The sequence below is a fragment of the Schistocerca cancellata genome, chromosome 12, assembly GCF_023864275.1.
Source record: "Schistocerca cancellata isolate TAMUIC-IGC-003103 chromosome 12, iqSchCanc2.1, whole genome shotgun sequence".
Classification (NCBI taxonomy): Eukaryota; Metazoa; Arthropoda; class Insecta; order Orthoptera; family Acrididae; genus Schistocerca; species Schistocerca cancellata.
Window position 1 is genome coordinate 103,516,995 of NC_064637.1, and position 6,340 is coordinate 103,523,334.

Genomic DNA, 6,340 nt, shown 5'->3' on the forward strand with positions numbered 1-6,340 from the left:
CTTTGACGGTGTCATATGAGAAAAAAGCGAGTTCTGTTTCACATTGTCGATGTTTTCGGCATCCATTCTGGTTGGCATGGATGGTGTCATTATGTTCGAGATACCTCATTGTCTTTGATTCCAGAATATGTCCTAAGATTCTACGACACATCGATGTCAAGCATATTGGACTGTAGTTTTAGGGATCATTTCTCCTACCCTTCTTGTACACGGGTGTCACCTGTGCTTCCTCTTCATCTACAGTCTCTTCCATTTCCATAATATTGTCCTCAAGAACATCTCCCTTGTATAGACCTTCTATATACTCCTTCCACCTTTCTGCTTTCCCTTCTTTGCTTAGAACTGGGTTTCCATCTGAGCTCTTGATGTTCATACAAGTGGTTCTCTTATCTCCAAAGGTCTCTTTAATTTTCCTGTAGGCAGTGTCTATCTTGCCCCTAGTGAGATAAGCCTCTACATCCTTACATTTGTCCTCCAGCCATCCCTGCTTAGCCATTTTGCACTTCCTGTCGATCTCATTTTTGAGACGTTTGTATTCCTTTTTGCCTGCTTCATTTACTGCATTTTTGTATTTTCTCCTTTCATCAATTAAATGCAGTATCTCTTTGGTTACCCAAGGATTTCTACTAGCCCTCGTCTTTTTACCTACTTGATCCTCTGCTGCCATCACTACTTCATCCCTCAAAGCTACCCATTCTTCTTCTACTGTATTTCTTTCCCCCATTCCTGTCAATTGTTCCCTTATGCTCTCCCTGAAACTCTGTACAACCTCTGGTTCTTTCAGTTTATCCAGGTCCCATCTCCTTAAATTCCCAACTTTTTGCAGTTTCTTTAGTTTTAATCTACAGTTCATAACTAATAGATTGTGGTCAGAGTCCACATTTGCCACTGGAAATGTCTTACAATTTAAAACCTGGTTCCTAAATCTCTGTCTCACCATTATATATTCTATCTGAAACCTGTCAGTATCTCCAGGCTTCTTCCATGTATACAACCTTCTTTTATGATTCTTGAACCAAGTGTTAGCTATGATTAAGTTATGCTCTGTGCTAAATTCTTCCAGGCGGCCTCCTCTTTCATTCCTTATCGCGATTCCATATTCACCTACTATGTTTCCTTCTCTTCCTTTTCCGACTATCTAATTCCAGTCACCCATGACTATTAAATTTTCGTCTGCCTTCACTATCTGAATAATTTCTTTTATCTCATCATACATTTCATCAATCTCTTCGTCATCTGCGGAGCTAGTCGGCATATAAACTTGTACTACTGTGGTAGGCGTGGGCTTCGTATCTATCTTGGCCACAATTATGTGTTCACTATGCTGTTTGTAGTAGCTTACCCGCATTCCTATTTTTTTTATTCATTATTAAACCTACTCCTGCATTTCCCCTATTTGATTTTGTATTTATAATCCTGTACTCACCTGACCAGAAATCTTCTTCCTCCTACCACCGAACTTTACTAATTCCCACTATATCTAACTTTAACCTATCCATTTCCCTTTTTAAATTTTCTAACCTACCTGCCCGATTAATGGATCGGGCATTCCACGCTCCGATCCGTAGAACGCCAGTTCTCCTGATAACGACGTCCTCTTGAGTAGTCCCCGCCCGGAGATCCGAATGGGGGACTATTTTACCTCCGTAATATTTTACCCAAGAGGACGCCATCATCATTTAACCATACAGTAAAGCTGCATGCCTTCCGGAAAAATTACGGCTGTAGTTTCCCCTTGCTTTCAGCCGTTCGCAGTACCAGCACAACAAGGCCGTTTTGGTTAGTGTTACAAGGCCATATAAGTCAATGATCCAGACTGATGCCCCTGCAACTACTGAAAAGGCTGCTGCCCCTCTTCAGGAACCACACGTTTGTCTCGCCTCTCAACAGATACCCCTCTGTTATGATTGCATCTACGGTACGGCTATCTGTATCGTTGAGGCACGCAAGCCTCCCCACCAACGGCAAGGTCCATGGTCCATGGGGTGGAGTTGACTCATATAATTTGTAATTTTATAAAGAATCATACTATCAGTGTTCATAATGATTGGTTCTATACTTTTTTAGTTAGACTGCACGCAAATGTAACAAAAGTCATTTCGAGTTAAACGCGTTTGAAAAATAAATTCTCGTAAACTAGAAATTCTAGGAATTCTGAGATAGTTAAGCTAACAATTTATGCAATAAAAAAATCGGGTTCTTTGAAACTCTTAATGTGGTTTCTCCCTTTAGATTGCGGGAATGCGCCTCCTTTGTAAAGGAACATTTGAAAACGCAGTTCAGCGTCTCTCTTTTTGCTTTACCACTCTCAATTTCATTTCCTGTTTCGTCAATGAGCGTCTGCACAGTAACTTTGACACTGCTGTCAGCTTTTACATATGAGCAAAATTTCGTTGGGTTTTGCGAGACATGTTCACCTAACGAGGGGGTTCGCATGCGGACCCATGTTTCCTGGACCTTTTTTGGTTTTACTGTCGTATACTTTCAGCCGTGTCAGTTTTCATTCTTTCATCTATATCTACATAAACACTTGAAAGCCACCATACTTTACGTGGCGGACGATTTCCTGTATCACTACTAGACATTTTTTCCCCGCTCCAGTCGGAAACAGAGTGAGAGAAAAAGAACTGTCTACATGCCTATGTATGAGCACTGATTTCTCGTTTCTTATCTTCGTGGTCTTTCTGCGAAATGTATGTTGGCGCCAGTAGAATCGTTCTGCCGTCAGCTTCAAATGCGGGTTCTCTAAATTTTCTCAGTCGTGTTCCTAGAAAAGAACGTCGCTTTCCCTTCAGGGATTCACATTTGATTTTCCGAAGTATCCCCGTAATACTTACGTGTTGTGCGAACGTACCAGTAACGAATCTAGCTGCCCGCCTCTGAATTTCTTGGATGTCTTTCTTTAATCCGATCTGGTGCGGATCCCAAACACTGGAGCAGCACTCAAGAGTAGGTCGCACCAGCGTTCTATGTGCAGTCTCCTTTACAGGTGCACCACTCTTTCCTAAAGTTCTTCCAATAAACCGAAGTAGACAGTTCGCCTTCCTTACCACAATCTTCACTTACCCATTCCACTTCATATGGGTTTGCAACGTCACGGACAGATATTAAACAACGTCTACCTGTCAAGCAGGACACAACTAATGCCGTATCCGAATATTATGGGTTAAATTTTAGAGTTCCGTACGTCCATTGGTAATAATGGAACCCGTATAGGATCATTTTGTTCTCTCTGTTTGCCTGTCTGTCCAACCGACCACTAAGAAACCCTTTTTTCACTAACGGTGAATGTATTAAGTTGAAATTTATCTTACATACTAAGGTCTATGGTCCCTTGCCCATGTAAAGTATTTAACCTTCTAAGTCAAAGCAATTGAAAGATGTGGCCATTTATGCCACAAATTTTGACACTCGCTAATGCACTCACCATAACCGATAGGGCACTTCCAGTTGATCTGGATTCATGCAATTTGGCAAGAACCCATTTTCAATGGTACAGGAAAAAAATACGAAATTTGTGAATTTGTAAGTATGTCGCATACTAAAGTTTACGGTCCCTTGGTGGTGTAAAACATTTAAGCTTGCAAGTCAATGCAATCAATACATAGGGCCATTTACGTCACACACTATCTTACTCACGAACCGCCTCATCAAAATCTGTACGGTATTTCTCGTTGACCTAGAATCAAAAATTTTGCAAGGAGCGAGGTTTCAGAGTACAAGTAAAGGAAAAATCCGAAAGTCTATTTGTAATTACGAGGTGCATTCAAGTTCTAAGGCCTCCGATTTTTTTTCTCCGGACTGGAAAGAGATAGAAACATGCGCATTGTTTTAAAATGAGGCCGCGTTCATTGTCAATACGTCCCAGAGATGGCAGCACCGTACGGCAGATGGAATTTTACCGCCAGTGGCGAGAATGAGCACTGTTTTAAATACTTAAAATGGCGACGTTTTCCTTACTTGAACAGTGTGCAATCATTCGTTTTCTGAATTTGCGTGGTGTGAAACCAATTGAAATTCATCGACAGTTGAAGGAGACATGTGGTGACGGAGTTATGGATGTGTCGAAAGTGCATTCGTGGGTGCGACAGTTTAATGAAGGTAGAACATCGTGTGACAACAAACCGAAACAACCTCGGGCTCGCACAAGCCGGTCTGACGACACGATCGAGAAAGTGGAGAGAATTGTTTTCGGGGATCGCCGAATGACTGATGAACAGATCGCCTCCAGAGTTGGCATTTCTGTGGGTTCTGTGCACACAATCCTGCATGACGACCTGAAAATGCGAAAAGTGTCGTCCAGGTGGGTGCCACGAATGCTGACGGACGACCACACGGCTGCCCGTGTGGCATGTTGCCGAGCAATGTTGACGCGCAACGACAGCACTAATGGGACTTTCTTTTCGTCGGTTGTGACAATGGATGAGACGTGGATGCCATTTTTCAATCCAGAAACAAAGCGCCAGTCATCTCAATGGAAGCACACAGATTCACCGCCACCAAAAAAATTTCGGGTAACCGCCAGTGCTGAAAAAATGATGGTGTCCATGTTCTGGGACAGCGAGGGCGTAATCCTTACCCATTGCGTTCCAAAGGGCACTACGGTAACAGGTGCATCCTACGAAAATGTTTTGAAGAACAAATTCCTTCCTGCACTGCAACAAAAACGTCCGGAAGAGCTGCGCGTGTGCTGTTTCACCAAGACAACGCACCCGCACATCGAGCTAACGTTACACAACAGTTTCTTCGCGATAACAACTTTGAAGTGATTCCTTATGCTCCCTACTCACCTGACCTGGCTCCTAGTGACTTTTGGCTATTTCCAACAATGAAAGACACTCTCCGTGGCCGCACATTCACCAGCCGTGCTGCTATTGCCTCAGCGATTTTCCAGTGGTCAAAACAGACTCCTAAAGAAGCCTTCGCCGCTGCCATGGAATCATGGCGTCAGCGTTGTGAAAAATGTGTACGTCTGCAGGGTGATTACGTCGAGAAGTAACGCCAGTTTCATCGATTTCGGGTGAGTAGTTAATTAGAAAAAAAATCGGAGGCCTTAGAACTTGAATGCACCTCGTATATCATATGCAAAAAAATGTGGGTGTACATAAAGTCCGGGAACACTTTCAATTATTTATTGCACAAGAACCAAACATTGTACAGGTATCACACATATGTCTTTCTGAAGAGAAACCATGAAAGTTGTTTTTCATGCATACCGCCACTGCGTAGTTTGGCAATTTACCGATGGTCAGCGCTAGTCGCAAACATGGCGAGTTCAGGTGGGTAGCGAGCTTTCTGTGTGTTGGAGTTCGACAAAAAAAAGTGTGCGACAGCTATTCAACGGATGTTTAGAACCAAGTACGGTAAGAAGCCACCAACAATATACCACCTCTACCACGTGATGTAGCAGAGGTCCGGGAGAGAATATGGGAAGTGACTGCCACATTCGACGATGTCATGCAGGGACGGGTATGGCAAGAATTCGATACCCGTGTTGACGTTTGCCGGGTCACACATGGTTCGCATATCAAATGTTTGTAAAAATAAAAAACACTTTCAGAGTCTCTCTTCAAAATGCAATATGTATGACATCTGAACAATGTTTATTACTTGTGCAATAAACAATTGAAAGTGTTCCCAGACTTTAATTACACATTGTATTTTGTTACTGTCTAAAAGTCCTGGAATTCCAAGGATCTTAAATCTTGTCGGTATCCATATCGATAACAGGCAAAAATCGTTGAGATTTTCCGAGATGGATGAGCTGTCTATATACGTAATTAAGATCGTACGTAATCCTCGGTGCGCAAGTCGCACTCCCACTTATCCGGATGTTTACCTGCTCATTCACATTAACTTACATTTTTCCAAAAAAAATGGTTCAAATGGCTCTGAGCACTATGGGACTTAACATCTGAGGTCATCAGTCCCCTAGAACTACTTAAACCTAACTAACCTAAGGACATCACACACATCAATGCCCGAGGCAGGATTCGAACCTGGGACCGCAGCGGTCGCGCGGTTCCAGACTGTAGCACCTAGAACCGCTCGGCTACTCCGGCCAGCCATGCTCCTACCTTCGTTAACAGTCTACAATGGGGCACCATGTCAAACGCCTTCCGGAAATTTGGAAATGTGGTATCTGCCAGTTGCCCTTCATCCACAGATTGCAGTATACACAACGTGATGAAAAGTATCTAGATACCCCCAAAAACATACGTTTTTCATATTAGGTGCATTGTACTGCCACCTACTGCCAGGTTCTACATATCAGCGACCTCAGTAGTCATTAGATATCGTGAGAGAGCAGACTTGGGCGCTCCGCCGAGCTCACAGTCTT